At 39.4% G+C, this 17,204-nt stretch overlaps 1 protein-coding gene across 5 annotated transcripts in view; it reads left to right on the top strand.

The window, feature by feature from the left end:
- Positions 1-17,204, top strand: part of LNX2 (ligand of numb-protein X 2) — a 66,309-nt gene that overhangs the window by 2,760 nt on the left and 46,345 nt on the right. For 2 of the 5 annotated variants that reach the window (XM_074330057.1, XM_074330059.1), the window contains exons 2-3: positions 9,014-9,076; positions 14,330-14,468. The exons of 1 other annotated variant lie outside the window; for it this stretch is intronic. The gene's annotated coding sequence lies outside the window, so the exon portion shown is untranslated. The remainder of the gene's footprint in view (positions 1-9,013; positions 9,077-14,329; positions 14,469-17,204) is intronic. 2 more of the 5 variants (XM_019736472.2, XM_019736473.2) reach the window with 1 other exon arrangement.

Genomic DNA, 17,204 nt, shown 5'->3' with positions numbered 1-17,204 from the left:
TCTGTCACTCACTATGTAACCTCTTTTTTCCTTAGGTTCTTCATTACATAGGGCTTGGGGAATAAAACTTAGAAAAACATGTTTTTGCTTAGAATAGTGTCTGGCACATAGTAAGGACTTGGTAGATGCGAGTTGTTATTCTGTGTGAAGGCAGTGGAAGTAGAAATGATGTGGCATTTAGGAGTATAATTGGTCGGACTAGGTAAGTGACTAGATATGATTAATGAGAGACAAATGATTCCAGGTTTTTGACTGGAGGCATCGGTGTGTGCTAGTTAAGCTTGCTGTGGAGTCAGATCAGGGGTCGAATTCCATCACTTACCCTTAGAATTGCTACCCTGACTGGAGCTTTGGCTTCCTAATGTTTAGAAAATGATCACAGTATCTGTCTAGTAGGGTTTGAGGATCAAACGAAAGCAGGCACATAATACCCTTGGCAGAGTACAGAGCACGTTACAAGTGCTCAATAAATATTAGTTGTTCCCTTTAGTGATGACGACATTAATGAGCTCATGGAATGTTAGAAGATACGAGAAGGAGCAGTTAAAAACAATTGCTGGTAGGAGTGGGGAAGGGAAGAGAATTAGTGTTGGACCAACCCAGTGAGGTCGTAATGGGTGGTTGAGATGTCTTTGATGAAGTTGTTGGCCAGATGTGTCCAACAGGAGCTAGGGAAGGACTAGAAAAGAGAACAGTTCACCTAGCGCTTTTGTGTGTGTGGTAAACTTCACGGAACATTTGGAGAACGGGAGGCAGAGGAGAGGTTTATGCGGCAGCAGTGCCAGGAATGTTGATGCTGAATATTGGGCATCTCTATCTTTAAAATGCATTTTGGCCACCGTCACAGGGGAAGTCCAGGCTCATATAACCTGGCTGGTTCTGTGCCCGTCTCCGTCTCTTCTTCCTCTCCTTTCTGATTGACCCCACTCCCCCTGCCCTGATCCCAAATCTTTTTAAATTTTATTATGCAGAGCCATTTAACTTTTCCCTGCTTAAGGGGCTAAAGTTCGCTCCAGGTCCACCTTCCTATATCAGAATCCAACAAGGTTTCTAGAAGAAACAAAGGTCTCATTTCATAGATCCCACTCTACTTAGGAAGCAGTGTTGGTTGGTTAAAAATATAAAATATATGTATATATACACATGGATATATGTGTATAGTTCTGTGTGTAAGATATGTATGTGTATATACGCATGTGTTAAAAGACACACGTGTACATCTTGCATGTAGAATTACAGGTCGTTGTAGAAGACTTGGCCAGGCCTAAAATGACGTTGCTGTGGGATCTGGGATTTTTACCAAATAAATAAATCCCTTTTAGCTTTCCTCGCATATATCTCTTTCCCTCAGAAAGTACAAAACAGTAGAAAAAATCTGTCGTTATGTAAGTTTTTGGTTGGTTGGAATTAGGGAAATGGCTATTTTGTGTGTTAGTATAATGAGAAGTTATTAAGAGGAATTTTTTAAAAAGCAAGTGCTCATTATGATAATTGTCATCTAGTTAGTATGCTTTTAAAGAGACTTTTCAACGTATTATAGGTTCTGTACTTTAGAATGTATGCTTCGTAAGAGCAGGGGTCATATCTGTTTTGCTCACTGAAGAACCTCCAAGTACTTAGAACTATAAATATTAATAGATGTGTGCTTGAATTCATTGGATCCATTGGCTTTGATCTGTGTTGGCCCACAGACTTCTCCAGATCTTTGGAACAAAGAAGACAGGACCGAATTGAGCCAGCAAGGAAGCAGAACGTGATTAATGGACTTAACTTATAGGAAGCTACGGGAGCTGGGGCAGAATGTATGGCTATTATGAGTCAGTGATTTCAGTGCCAGCTGCTGTAATTACTTGCATGATTCCTTCCTTTTTCACATTTTACTGTGATAGCTGTGGGGTGTGGTAGGGTGGGACAGACTTGGGTAGGATAGTGCTTTGTGCAGTTAACTGACAACAGCCGTGTTGTAACTTTGTCCCCTCTTGGTTATTAGCCCACTCCAGCGCAGTCTCTGAAGTCTTGATAAGAAAAGCTGAAAGATAGAAGCAGAGTAGTGTTCTGGGCAGAGAAGGTTTAAGCTTACTTTACATCTTTATCTTCTCAGGCTCGAGATTAGGGCTATTGTTTCTGACAATCAGAATCCCTCAGTGGAGAAATTATGGGGGGGGAGAGACTTTTTTCTCAAAATTGGATTGGGTATGAGAAATTAGAAATAGAAACAAATGCAGAAAATAGGCTACGGATAAGTAAAAGTATAACTATATACAATATATATGCAAGTATACTATAGTATATATAGTATATACAGAGGGTGCCAAAAAATGTATACACATTTTAAGAAAGGAAAACTGTATTAAAATTGTAATACTCAATATATACCAATAACACAAGATGAATACAAGTCACATTTGACTTCAGCAATTACAAGAGGTGCTCAAAGTGGTTACCATCAGTGTCCAGACATTTCTGATTACGGCGAACCACTGCTTGAGCAACGCTGACCAAAGTGTCCACTTGTGTACACTTTTTTGGCACACCTGGTATATGTGCTTATATATATATATTCTAAACAACCATGTGTCCACTTAAAAGCATACCACTTTCATATGTAAAACATGAGGTTTTCATTTTTTTCTTAATTAAAAGGGTAATCTTCGAGTTCTTTTAAATAAAAAATTGTCCCAAAGTATGTAATAGAGGCCATTGTAAAAATGTTTATAACCAAGTTATGAGAACCTATATCTTATGTAAAATAAGGGAAATTTGGCTGTAATAAAGCTTCCAAACGCTCTGTTGGCCATTACTTTGTTTCATGGATAAAAGTAAAGTCTGGAAAATATTTCCACTCCTTCCTTACCTCCACTATCCCCCCACTGGGATTTTGGCTACCAATCTTAAAGATTAACCCTTTATCAGCATTCTTAATACTGTTAGTGAAACTGCATGAATAATCATTGAACAAATCAATTGGAGTCCTTCACTTACATCTTGCTTCATTATTTTGCTGTGACCATTTCCACTTTTTTACATGATTTTAATGTTTGAACTTTGACTTTCAACTTTCTTACATTCACCGAGTCCTAAGCATTTGTGATGTGATCCACATTGGGCTATGTGGAACACAAAAGATTGTCTTTGTGGAACTTAAAATCTTAAAAAGACATTCAGTCAAGGAGTTAATCATTTGCAACAGGGTGACTAGTACCCTTGACTTCTATCGTGTTTCCCTGAAAAATAAGACCTCGCCAGACAATCAGCTCGGATGCGTCTTTTGGAGCAAAAATTAATATAAGACCCAGTCTTATTTTACTATTGTATAAGACTGGGTATAATATAATATAATGTAATGTAATATAATTAATATAATATAATTTATTATATTAACTTTTGCTCCAAAAGACACTTTAGAGCTGATTGTCCAGCTAGGTCTTATTTTCAGGCAAACACTGTAGTATCTTAGCTCCTCCACTCCAGTGACCTTCACTTTCACTATAATTTAACATGCCCCTGCTTTTTCCACAATAGAAATCTTAAATTTATGCGAGTATATCTGTTCTCTGACCACAGCCTCCTGTCCTTCCAGCTTCCTCAAACCTACACTGTATATTTCAATGTCCTTCCTCTTAACAAAGACATTTTACCAATCCTTTTATTCCATCCTACCTCCCGTTCCCTGTTGGATTAACATTTATTGGCCTTTAGGTCTTCCCTGGCCAGTTTGGGGTCCATTGCTAAGCACTTTCGCTGGCACCTTTGCCTCTCCTGAACTTGTTTTTGTGCTGTGCCTGCCAGAAAACATCTTCATGAGCTCTGCTTCTCTCCCTAAGTTGCTTTAGTAATACCATTAAAAGGCCAGCCCTAGGCCTGGTGGCTCAGGTGGTTGGAGCTCCGTGCTTCTAATGCCGAAGGCTGCTGGTTCGATTCCCACATGGGCCAGTGGGCTCTCAAACACAAGGTTGCCGGTTCAACTCCTCGAGTCCCGCAAAGGACTGTGGGCTGCGCCCCCTGCAACTAATAACGGCAACTGGACCTGGAGCTGAGCTGTGCCCTCCACAACTAAGACTGAAAGGACAACCACTTGACTTGGAAAAAAAGTCCTGGAAGTACACACTGTTCCCCAATAAAGTCCTATTCCCCTTCCCCCAAAAAATTAAAAAAAAAAAAAAAAAAAAAGGCTGGCCCTTAATGCAGGTAATTCTCTCCGACAACCCTCCCCCCACCTTCTCTCAATCAACTAGTAAATGTTTATTTGGCATCTACTGAGTGCTCTGGCCCTAAGCTAAGAATACTGGAGTTTCCTCCTAGCGCTTACAATCTAGCGGAGATGGACATTCATCAAATAATAGCACCCATTATAGTTAGAAAATACGGTAGTGCTTTGAAGAAAGTGTGGGGCTGTGTCCGGTACAGGCACTCGCGCATGTGGCTGGCCACGGCAGTGTGGCTAGTCCTCACCCAGATGCCCTAGCGTGTAAAGTACACGCCAGAGTTTGAAGACTTAGGACCCCCAAAAGGTAAAATATCTCATTAATAATTTTATGTTGATTATAATGTTGAAATGAAAACATTCCGGATATATTGGGTTAAATAAAATATGAAAAATCATTCACTAGTTTCCTTTTATTTTTTTGCATTTGGCTCCTAGGACATTTAAAATGACATGCGTGGCTCACATGCTGTTTCTGTTGGACAGCGCTGGCATAGGGTGTTGTCTGGGGGTACGAGGAGGGGAACGAACCTAGTCTCTGTGGAGCGGGGTGGCACTGAAGCCTTCCCAGAGGGAGTTGTCTTTGAACAGATACCTGGCTGAGTAGGTGTGTCATGCGGGAGACCCTGCTCGCTGCGCCATTTGTCGTGCGGGGGACCCTGCTCGCTGCGCCATTTGTCATGCAGGGCGTCCGGCCGACTACGCCATGTGTCATGTTGGGCGGCCTGCGGGGTCTCTGCTCCCGCTCCCCATACAAGAACGCAGGATATGGTGAGGCCAAAAAGGAACACCCACGGAGCCATAGGTAGGGGAGTCATATCACTATATTCTCTCTGGCGGCACTATACTCTCACTGGAAGCTGGATACACACTGTCCGCAAACCGCCATCCACACTTGCCAGCCCAGCCGCCATCTTCTTGCTAGCCCCCATTCTTTCTCTCTTCTCAAACCGCCATCTTTCTTCTCTCTCCTCTCTTAGCACAGCCACAGCAGTTATATTGTGGCCAATGGCTCACTGGTTACAGCTGACGGCCAACTAGCCACAGCTGATGGCCATGCAATCACAGTTGGCCATTTACTACCTGAGCCAGCACCTTCTATGTGAGGCCGAGAGCCTGGAAACTACTTTCTGGGGCTCCGCCCCCACAAGGTGCCACACAGGTGAGCCCTCAGAGGAAGCTGGCAGAGGTGGATGGCACTCTGAGGGAGGTGAGAAGATGGTGGGAGAGGTCAGGGAGGCAGACGGGGCCAGGTCACATAGGTCTCATTGGTCCTCACATGGGTTTTGTTCCTCGCTCATGGATTCTTCCAAACCTTCATCACGTACAGACCCTTGTATCCGACCCTCACGTCTGCATCTGCTGAGGATTAGGGCACTTCCTCATGGTCTGCTTGGAGTTCTCCGATTTCTGTGCCTCCCTCCTCAACTTCCCTACATCCGGCTCAGATCTGCCGAAGGCTACCTTTTCCACAGCTGCCCTTCATCTCACCCTGCGGAGTCTCTTTCAGGAGAAGCTTCAGTTAACTAACTTCCTTCTGTATTCAACCCCCTTCTCCCTACTGGCTTTTCACATCAGCCTATAAAGACGCACCAGTCTTAAACCTTATACAACAAAGCTCCATGGACCCTACATTCCCCTCAAGTTATTGTTCTTGAAGCATATCAAAATATTTTTGTAACTTAATGTTATATTTTAGTTAGAGCAATATATTAAAAATGTATGAACATCCAATCGATATAAAATTATTAATAAGATATTTGACATTTTTTATATTTGAAATCTGGTTACATTTTACAGTGTATGTCAATTGCAGATGCTAAATTTTCAGTTGTTAAAATAAAAGGAATGTTACCAAAATAATAATTAACAAAAATATTTTACCTTGCTTCCGTTTTTTTATTGTGATAAAAACATAAAATGTACCATCTTAACCATTCTCAAGTGTACAGTTCAGTGCTGTTAAGTACATTCACATTGTTGTGCAACCGATCTCCACAACGTTTTCTTCCTGCAAACCTGAAACTCTACACCTGCTAATCAACAGCTCTTCGTTTCCCTCTTCCCGCAGCCCCTGGCAACCACCATTCTACTTTCTGTTTTTATGGATTTGATTACTTTGGATGCCTCATGCAAGTGAAATCATACAGTGTTTGTCTTTTATGACTGCCTTATTTCACTTTGTGTAATGGCCTCAAGGTTCATCCATGTTGTAGCATGTGACATCCTTTTTAAGGCTGAATAATATTTCGTTGTATGTCTATACCACATTTTGTTTATCCATTCATCCCTTGATGGACGTTTGGGTTGTTTCTACCTCTTGGCTCTTGCAAATAGTGCTGCAGTGAACATGGGTGTGCAAATCTCTTTGGGACCCTGCTATAAATTCTTTTGATTATAATCGAAAGTCAGAAGGGGGATTGCTGTATCATAATGGTGTCCTATTTTTAATTTCTTGAGAACCCCTGCAGTGTTTTCCACAGCAGCTACATTATTTCATAATCTCACCAATGTTACACAAGGGTTCCAGTTTCTCCACATCCTCACTAATGCTTGTTACTTTCTGTTTTGTTTTGGTTTTGGTTTTTTTGTTTTTTGGTTTTTTTTTTCTTTTTACAGTGGCCATCCTAACAGGTGTGAGGTGATATCACATTGTGGTTTTGATTTGCATTTCTCTGATGATTGGTGATGTTGAGCATCTTCTTGTGCTTGTTGGCCATTTGTGTATCATCTTTGGAGAATGTCTTTTTAAGTCATTGACCTGTTTTGAAATTGGGTTATTTGATTTTTGTTGTTGATTTGTAGGAGTTCTTTATGTATTCTGTATATGAACTCCTTATCAGATATATTTTTGCTAATGTTTCTCCCGTTCTGTAGGTTGCCTTTGCACTTTGTTGATTGTGTCCTTTTGATATGCAGAAGTTTTTAAGTTTGATATAGTCCTATTTGTCTATTTTTACTTTTGTTGCCTATGCTTTTGGTGTCATATCCAAGAAGTCTTTGCCAAATCCACTGTCGTGAAGCTTCTCCCCTATATTTTCTTCTAAGAGTTTTGTAATTTCAAGTCCTATGTTTTAGATCTTTAATCCATTTTGGGTCAGTTTTTGAATATGGTGTAAGATAAGGGTACAAACAAAATAGTTTGAACATTTTTTTGAGACCTTAAGGAAAGAAGAGGGAAAAGTCTGAAGTATGTGGAATCATTCTAATTTGGAGGGATTGATGATAGTTATTCGTCTAGGACACAGTTCTCAAATGGTGCTTAATAGTATATCATCATGTGAGTTTTTCTGTCCTTTTTGTTTCTTATAGTTGAGAGACACCACTATGGAAACAATCAATAGTCTAGGGGTAGCGGAAGCTAAAAAGCAAAGCGATTGGGGAAGAAGCCAGGTATCAGAGTGCGTATGATTCATCCTGTGCGTCTATACTAAGTATAAACTGCGCGGTCAGAGTTGCCGAGCATGCCTATTAAGACATGGCCAGGGCCATTTAGTGAGATTTCAGAAGTATCCATAGCAATTAGATCTCATATGAAATATTTATTAACCTCATTAATTTCTCTTATTTTAGGCTTTGGGCTTTCATTTTAGATGGGATACATTAATTGCTACTTCAATAGACTAATTTCAGAGTTTGTTAAAAATAGATATAATTTTTCTGGCTCTCTGATCTATTCTTTTTCCAGGTATATAGAGTACCTTTATCAGTACATTTGAATGATTTTTCTACCTTAGACAGTATGTAATAAATAACATTGAAAAATTTTTCAGGATTTTGTTCCTTTAGTCTGGATTTTTTTTAATGGTACAGCTATTTGCAGAAAGGTCTGATATTTTTTTAATGAATCCATTTTGCTGGATCTAGAAAGATGATAAAGTCTGAGTACCTGTAAACATCAATTTAATTGAAATAAGTCAACTTTCAACTAATGTATATTTATTAACTTTTTTTCTTATAAAAGGTTTGCATGTTATGAAATTGGTCAGTCTGATTTTAGACTTTCTAAGTACGACTGAATTTCCTTTATAGTTTGGGTTTGCCAGAGGCAGTAAATCAAACTTGGTGCTGGAAGAAAGCAAAATGGACCATTAAGTAGTTCTTTAAATGTTTATTCATGATACAGTATTCTTTATGTCTTCATAAAGAATTGCTCTTTTGGTTTCTTGAAACTTTTGAAAAGAAAATTGTTCTGTTAATAATGAAACAAATTATTCTGTAAGTATATACTAGGATTTATGGAAGGCTATCTTTCTGGAAGATAAAGCTTAATGTTCTTAAAAATAACATATTTAATTCAATTTTAAAGTACTTAATATCTGTATTTTAGATAATATTTCTCTATTTGATAACTCCTGAGAAGCAAGTAACACATCTATTTGATTTACTTTATTGTATATATTACCCAGTACTTGAGAACATAAGGGTACATGTAGTTTCTTTTTTATATATAACATTGTTTTTTTTAAAATTATAGAAGTAATACATGCTAAATATAGAAGATTTACGAAGGCCTAAACTATGCAAAAATAAATAAAAATTACTAATAATCCCATCAGTTGTAATTCTTTTAACATCGTTCATTTACTCAACAAATATTTGACTACTCTGTACTGTGTATCAGTCTAGATATTTGGGATATTGAACTGAGTTACAAAAGTTCTTGTTCTCAGAAGTTGAATCTAGTCAGTTTCCAGTTTCATTACAATTACTATAGTTAGCTACAAATATGATATTTAAATGGTAGAATTTAAGCATAGAGAGTCTTGTGGCAAGGCAAAATTTAATAATTATTGTTATAAATTACAGGTGAAGCATAGTCTCAGGTGAACAAATTTCAGCATATTTGTGATTGTGCAGGACCTGAGATAGGTAAGTACGTGATTATGTATCTTTTTTCCCCACTGGATGTTTATTGATTCCCTACACCGTGCTGGGCACTGTTCTAGATAGTGAGAATATAGCAGCAATGAACTAGACGAGACGGACCCCTGTTCTTAGGGTGTTTACAAGCTGCGGTGCAGGAGGAGAGATAATAAACAGGTAAGCAAATTAATGAAAAGTCTAATGAGCAGCGCTAGGAAGCAAATAAGATGGTGTGGTCAGATCTCAAGTCTGTTATACTGATGATTAAATCCACAGCTGGTCCCCAGGTTTCCTTTCAGCTATTAGTTTGTCTTCCCCAGGAAAACTTTTAACCAATGCTGCCAAAAAGAAACAAACAGTGTCATCTCTGTTTCTTGCCCTTTTGTACTTTCTCTTGGAGATTTCTCCAAGAGAAATGGCTAAATAGCAAAAGTAGGAAGGAATTAAGGGAAGCAAGGCACATAGAAAATCCTTTCGGCTTTTCTTGAAGCTGGGAGTTTGTTGAGTTTGTACCAACTTGAGTTTGCGCCTGTCAGTATCTCAAAAGTATTTACTATTCATATGTTCTGAATTAAGAAAAATAAAACTCTGCCATTTATTAGGGGAGGGAATAAAGGAAAATAATTTTATCAATCCTTGTGGAATTTGCAGTTTTATTTTGAAGTTTCTCACGTGTCTTTGAAAAACTGTCATCATGCCACCTAATAAAGACCTCTTGACTTACAACTTAGCTGATTTGATAGTCTTTACAATTGATGTGTAAGACTTATGCCCTGCTTTCTTTAGTACATAAGAATTTGGAGTGTGACCCGTGACTCATCATTTGACGCTATGGTGCATTTTTAGAAACAAAGAATGCAATAGCAGATTTCCCTTATGCAGCGGTAGCACAAGTCCATGCTTTCAAGAAAGCACAGTTGTCCATAGCTGTGTTGGTGTCACTACAGCTGTATGTTAAACTGATTCTTAGAAATGTCTTCGAACACTGAGCATTGCAACGAGTTTGAACAGAGTAGGTATAAACTATGTGTGTGTGTTGCAAAAAGATCCTTATTGTGCAGCAGTAACTGCATTTCTCCCTTTTTTATGGTATGAAGTCACTTTGCCGATAAATACAATATTTAGGCTTGTGTTTGACTTATGTAGTTTTGAAACACAGAGGTGAAGCAGTGAAGAAAAAGCATTTTCTTAGGCATACGACTTCATTTTTAGTGCTCCCTAAATTGTTTCTATTTTTGATGTGGACGTCTTGTTTGCTTTGATTTCTAATTTTAATCACGTGTATAGGAACCAAACTTAGTTGCTTCTACTTCCTACTTTATTTCGTTTTGTCCTCTGCCACAGTGATGCACTCTCATACACAGAGACAGTCTGTACAATAGATAATGAAAAACAAGTCTCACTCCCACCCCGTTACCCCAGCCACCCAGTTTCTCTAGAGTTGACTGCTGTTAGGAGTTTTTTGTATATATCCTTCTAGGCATAATTTGTGCATGTAAACTCATGTGTATACCTATAGAAAGAGGTATTTTTAAACACGTTGTATTTTGTACCTTGATCTGACTTAGCTCAAAATTTGTTTAATTTGCTAGTCTTTTTCATATTTAAGTTAGTCACGTTTTAACTTGTTTGCTGATCTCACCTGAATTACGTTACCTTAAAAAAAAGTGTTTATCTCTTGAAAAACATGTGACTATTACCATGCAGAGGTTTTTCTCTTCTGGATATGACTGGACAAAATGATTATTTGCACTTTTTAAAAAAATTATAAATCATGGCCCTGTTGCTGTTTCCTTTTTAAACAGAATGCTAAACATAATAAAAATTAATTTAGTCATCATTATGATAACTTAAGAGAAAATGGAACGTTTATGAGGTTCCTTTAATCTAGCAAATATAGTACCATGGAAGAATATCTGTTTGGTACACTTTAGATTTTGCTAAAAAGCTTGGTTATTAGGGAATATTATAGTACAAATTGTGCTGAATTAAAAATTGCTTGTTTAACAAGTCTGCTTGCTAAGTGGAAATGTCTTGGTGTATTTTACAGCGTTCATCAGTTCTGTGGATTGTACCTTTACAATATTAATGTTTGTGGCGCGCACTCTTAGAATGTCTTTCATTTTGAAAAGTGTTGAGTGCATCCATTTTATTCTAAAACAGGGAGGGGGAAAGCCAGTCTTTTCCTTGAATTCAATTAGAAGATGTTAGATGTGGAGGGGGGGAAAGTAAATTTATTTACTCACAATAATTTATGAGTATTACCCTAGAAGGATTTAATATTTTCACTGTTACACTGCCTTCCTTTGGTTGTGAAATGTAAATGGGCAGAATTGTAGAACTGCCGACATGAAGCACTGTAATAACTACCATTTGAGTGACTACTGCTTGGTTGTCACTCTGCTAGGAGCTGCAAGTTTCATTCAGCAGTTAATTGTTACAGTAATCCTGTGAGGTCAGTATTTTGCATTTAAGGAAACAAGTTCAAAAAGTTTCAGAGGTAATATACAATTTGGGCAAGGTACAGTAATTACCTATGATTGGAAATCAGACCTATTTGATCTAAAAGTCATTACTCTTTACTGAGTTGTTTCTATGAAAAGATGAAGTTCTGATAGAATCATGAGTATTTTCTTTCTTCTTAGTAAAAGGGACTTTAAAGATCATTTTAGTTTAAACCACATAGTTGACCAACAAAGAGGTAGGTTTCTAGTATATAAGGCAGTGTCTCTGCCTGCCTACCTACCATCCACCCTCCATGATCTGCCTGTTACACCTGGAGAAAGGAGTGGCTGTATTCTTTATACACTGCTTCAATTTCTCGTGTGTTTAATTTCGGTTAGTGGTCTTAGAGCTTAAGTGGTGGAATGTTTGAAAGGGTAAAGGGGTTTAAGAGTAATTCCTCTTTGTTTGTAGAGATGGCACCTGAAAAAGTGTATGTACCTTGACTTTTCTCACGGGCTATCAGCAAGGATTCTGATTTTGTTATATCAAAACCTTCTTGTAATGATACTTACCTAGTGAGCTGTTTACCTGCATGGTTCTGTGTATTTATTTTTATGGTGTTTTCAGAAAAGGTAGTTCCCCTCCCCATTAAATTTTGATTAAAAAGTGGCAATTTAGGAGCAAGCATAAGAAAATGGGTTGCTATAAAAAAGACTAACATCTTCTTAGCTGAAGTGTTCTTATCAACCCTTTGAGCCGTAGGTTTTCTTTTTCTTCCTTAAAATGTTTCTTTGTGGAATAACAGAAATTTCACTTTTTATATTATGGCAGTAGTTACACGGTAGAACACTTGATAACAGATATTCACAGAAAACCTGGAAAATAGACAAGCGGGCGTAAGACCAAAGTGTGTAATGGCTCCTACCACATCCACCCCGTGTTCCCCCCATAGTTCCTGCTCCCATTCAGGACTGTCGGCTGACATCCGAGTCTGCAGTGAAATCGGTGATGCCTTTCCTAGTGTCAGAGGGCTTCCTGGAACCCCCCTTCACTCTCTTGTTTATTCTTTACCGTTTCCCTTGGGGTACGGCAGCCTACGCAGTAAAGCTTGCATTTAAAGTTTGGGGGCTACTTCTTCGTTTTCAGCACTATTACGTGCACAGCTTCTGCAGTCATACGGGTCAGATTGTTACCCAAACAGGGAATAAAGGGCAGAAAGAGAGACCAAAGTCAAGAAAACAGTTCGTTTGGCCGAACACTTCCGCTTCGGGTGGCCGTGGCGAGCGTGTGCCCTGGTGGTGCTCAGCCCGCCCTCTGCCGCTCGGCGGGCTTCACGCGCTGCCCTCGTCGGGGGTACCAGCGCGTAGCACGCGGAGGACAGGAGTTCCCTGTGATTGTTTTATGTAAATACGTGATTTTTTAGTAAAATCATTTCAGAAAACAAGAAAAACAAGTGATGCTTTGAGGAGTGGCACTGATAAGTGTGTGTTAAAGTCGCAGTCGGGCATCCGCTCTGGCGGGGGGTACCACTAGTTGCAGTCGTTTTCTTTCACCGGATTAAAGTTTATCTGTCACTGTAAAGTGTAGTGCCATTAGGCTAAGCAGGAAGCATTTCTTAGAACTTTGTGTCCCGTTGCTGGCATTCGTGTAGAAAGACAACTTAAAATAGCTGTGTAGGGAGCTGCTGTCTTCCGTGTATATGAGCAAGTCAGGGACAGGCATGAGGAGAGAGGGCAGGCAGGTGCCCCGGCGCCACCTGTGCCAGCACTGCCGCTGGGTGTGGGACCTGCCGCTTTAGTATATTTCCTTGTCATCAGCAGATAAATGGCAGTTTACTAATTTGGGTAGTCACCTGCCCCTGTTCTGTAATGGCATTGATGCCATGGGCATACCCTACTGGAAGTGGTCACGGCCCCTCCAGTGGTTTGCTCTGGTCTCTAGGACGGTCCTGCTATGTTTACAAGCTAATTCAGATATTGCAGTTGTCCCAAGGTGTGTTTTTTGTTTTTATTTTAAGGGATGGTGTCAGTTGCTAGTCTTGTTCCCCTAGAACTTAACTGAAAGACATTAACTACAATTCTAAAGCGGAATTATGTTGGGGAAGGGGAAGAAATTCTTTTGGTATAGAAAACAGGAATTATGTTTTAAAGGGAGACTTTGACAGCATTCTGTTAAACAAATGTTCAGTTCATTCTACTGATTCCAAGTTATGGATTGTTAAGTGAGCCATAAATTGTTGATGTTATCAAGTAGTAAAAGATGTTATCAAGAGTAAGAAAAGTTAGTATTTTGACACCAGTTTCTTAAGTAACAGTGCTATTTGCCAGCATAATTGTTTCGTAAGACACTCTATGAAAGTATAGGTTCAATCATGTGACTTCTAGAAAGTAGAAAAAAAGCTTATATAAAAGTTACATATATAATTTATTTATAATACTGTAATTTTTCTTAATGTTGCCCTATATTTCGTGTACCTCTCAGTTGTTCTGCCAGAATAATCTTCTTATAAATATTGCATCTCAAAAGTAATTAAAATGTTAATTGATCACTTATAACACAATGGCTAAAAAGACTGACAACATCAAATGTTAGGAGGATGTAGAACATCCGGGACTCATATATTCTTGGTGGGAACATAAAATGGTACAACCACTTTGGGAAGGGCCTGATGGTTTTTTATAAAACTAATGAAGCGTATAGCTATCCTGCGCCCCCACCTTTCCACTCTTAGGTATTTACTTAAGAGAAGTGAACACATATGTTCATAGAAAGGCATGTACAACAATGTTCATATAATCTTTTATTCATAATCAGCAAGAGCTGGAAACAGCCCCGTTGTCCATCAATGAGGAACATGGGACCCTGCTGAGCAGGAGACAGAAACAGACTGCTAACACACAAAGCATGGATGGACCTCAAATCAGGCTGAGTAAAAGAAGCCTTACGCAAATGAGTACATACCCTTTGTTTCCCTGTGTGTGACATTCTAGAATAGGCAAAACTGATCTGTGATGGAAAAAAGTCAGAACAGTGGTTCGAGGGGACGTGAGGGAACTTTCTGGGGTGATGATTATGTTCTATATCTTAATAGAAATTTGTGTTGCATAAGTGTATGCATTTATCAAAAACTCAAAGAATATATACCTAAGATTTGTGCGGTTTTTTGTATTTGAATTTTGCCTCAAAAGAAAAATGTAAACAAATATTGAACTTCACGTGATGATTTGCATGCTGTACTAGTTAAAGAGAAGTGTGCTGATTATGCAGGATACGTTGAAGTGCCTGAAAAGACAAATGGAGGGAAGGATAGGTGGATATGTGATAAAGCAAGTATATCAGATGTTAATGGTAGACGTGTAAGATACAAGCATTCACTGTAAAAATGCAAAACTTTGAAAATTTTCGTAATAAGTTATTGAAAACTGTTCACTGAGAATGGAACTTTTTATGGCCTACCTGTTCATGCATGAGTTATTATCTTCTAAACTTTGTTTCTCTTTGCTTCAATGATCTTTATCCTGATTTCCCATGTGAACTTGTGGCTGTCTGAGAATTTCTGAGAATTTATCTTTCCTGTTCATTATACTAAATCACAGCCTTATGTGAGAAGTCAGAGTGCAGAGAAGTATCATTCTAGCTCATTAGTACACTTGTCTTTCTTTGGGCTGTCATCACCGTTTTCACTTTTTTTTTGCTAAGAATAGGAGTGAATGGCCATGTCTTCAGACAGATTGTTAAAAATCGTGTCGTTTCTCTGGGATTGTTTTGCATGTTGCTTGTAATAATGCCTTTTTTGTTTTTTACTTTAATGATGGAGAAGAGGGAGGGAATGGTGGAAATTTCCCAATTTCAGGTACCCTGAAGATGGACTTTGAAACGAGCTGGAGCAGATTTTGACTCCCATCTTCGTGACGTACAGCCTGCTGTTTTAACCCCTCTGCACCTTATTTTCCTTATCTATGAAATGGCGATGGCAATGACTTTATAGGGTTTGTTGGAAAGATGAAATGAAATCATGCTTGTAAAGCAATTAGTGTAGTGTCTCGCATTTAGTAACAGTGGGTAGGTAGAATTGGGAGAGGATAGTTACATATTGGAAATGAACTTTAGGACTGTTCAGTCTGTTTGAGGAGGAAGTGAAGTAGTAAAGTAATATGCTTAGGTGAGAATAATCCCCATGTGTGATTGACTGGACGCTCAGGACCAGGGCACCGATGGATTCCTCCCAGCAGACGGAGGATCGGTGGGGAGGCTGCTACAAAAGGACCGACATGATGGTGTTTAACACTCAGAGTGGTGCTTGGGAATGAGAAGAAATGAAAGTAGTAGACATTTTGTTGTTGGTGCCCAGCGACCGTTCACCTCCCTTCCAGCCCCTAATTTCTTTTTTTGGGGAATCCGCTTTTTCTCTACTTTTGTCTGTGTGCTTTTGGGGACATTGACTCAAGTAACCCAGGACATGGCCCTGGCTGGTGATTGGTTCAGGATGGCTACGTGACCTAAGTCAAGCCATCAGAGGTAGGAAGATGTAGTTCTGGGACTCTTGTTGGCATTACTGGGAGTGCTGAACAAGGGCTATGACTATACGACCCCAAGACTGCTGGGGACCGGCTGCCACATAATAGCCTGAGCATGAACCCAACTCAGAGGAAGCAGAGCTGGGAGAGAGAACCCTGAGTCCAGTCTCCCCTTTCTTGTTTTTCACTTAAGCAAGTTTCAGTCGGGCTTTCTATCGCGTGCAGCTGGTAGAATCCTACGCAAAGATATGTAGCAGTACCACTGGTTAAGGGTCTCATTACTTAGTGATTCTACAGTTAGGTTATGCCGCTGTGTCACATATATTTTGCTTGTGTAATGGTCGTTGTATCTGCTGGTCAGGCTGTAAGTTCTTTGCAGGGAGAGACTATCTTATTCCTGTTAAATATACTTTTCCTCCTCCTATAGCTATAGGTATCAATACCTGTGCTGTCCAGGGCAGTAGCCACGGGCTCTCTGTGATTTGTGAGCATTTGAAATGTGGCTAGTCCTACCTGAGATATTCTGTAAGTATGAAATACACACTGATTTCCAAGACTTAGAATGAAATAAAGAATGTGAGATATCGCTTTAATAATTTGTAAAATGCTGATTACTTGGTGATAATTTTCTATATATTGAATTTAATAAAATATTTAAATTATATTACCCATTTCTTTGTTCTTTTCTCAATGTGGCTTCTAGAAGTTCTAGATTATATACGCTGCACATTATATTTCTGTCGGTCAGTGCTGATCTACACCCTTGCTCCCTCCTGTTTCCTCCTTGTCAACCAGGCCCCTCCTGCCTCGACCTAGAGAGGCAGTCAGTGCGAGCTCAGGCTCGGAGTCAGAGACCAGCCTAAATTCTTGCTCTCCTTTATAGATGCTGAGTCCTTTATCAGTAATTTAGAAGTAAGGATTTATGTAAAGATACGATGGATCATCCCCTAGGTGACAGGCAGTGAGCATGGTGCTGGGGCTGTGATGCCGAGCAGAGCCCAGGCCCAGCACTCACCGAGCTTCCCGTCTCGGGGCGGAGACAGATTACGTAATGGCGTAAGTAACTGCTGTGATAAGTGCTAAGGGGGAAACACATAGGCTGTTCTACGTCCATATAACAGGAGACCTGCCCTAGTTCTGGTGCTCTTAGGGAAGGTCTTTTGTTTTGCTGA

The sequence above is a fragment of the Rhinolophus sinicus genome, linkage group LG04 (genome assembly GCF_036562045.2).
Source record: "Rhinolophus sinicus isolate RSC01 linkage group LG04, ASM3656204v1, whole genome shotgun sequence".
NCBI lineage: Eukaryota > Metazoa > Chordata > Mammalia > Chiroptera > Rhinolophidae > Rhinolophus > Rhinolophus sinicus.
Note: the sequence above shows the minus strand (reverse complement) of the source record. Positions and strands in the feature narration are given on the sequence as shown.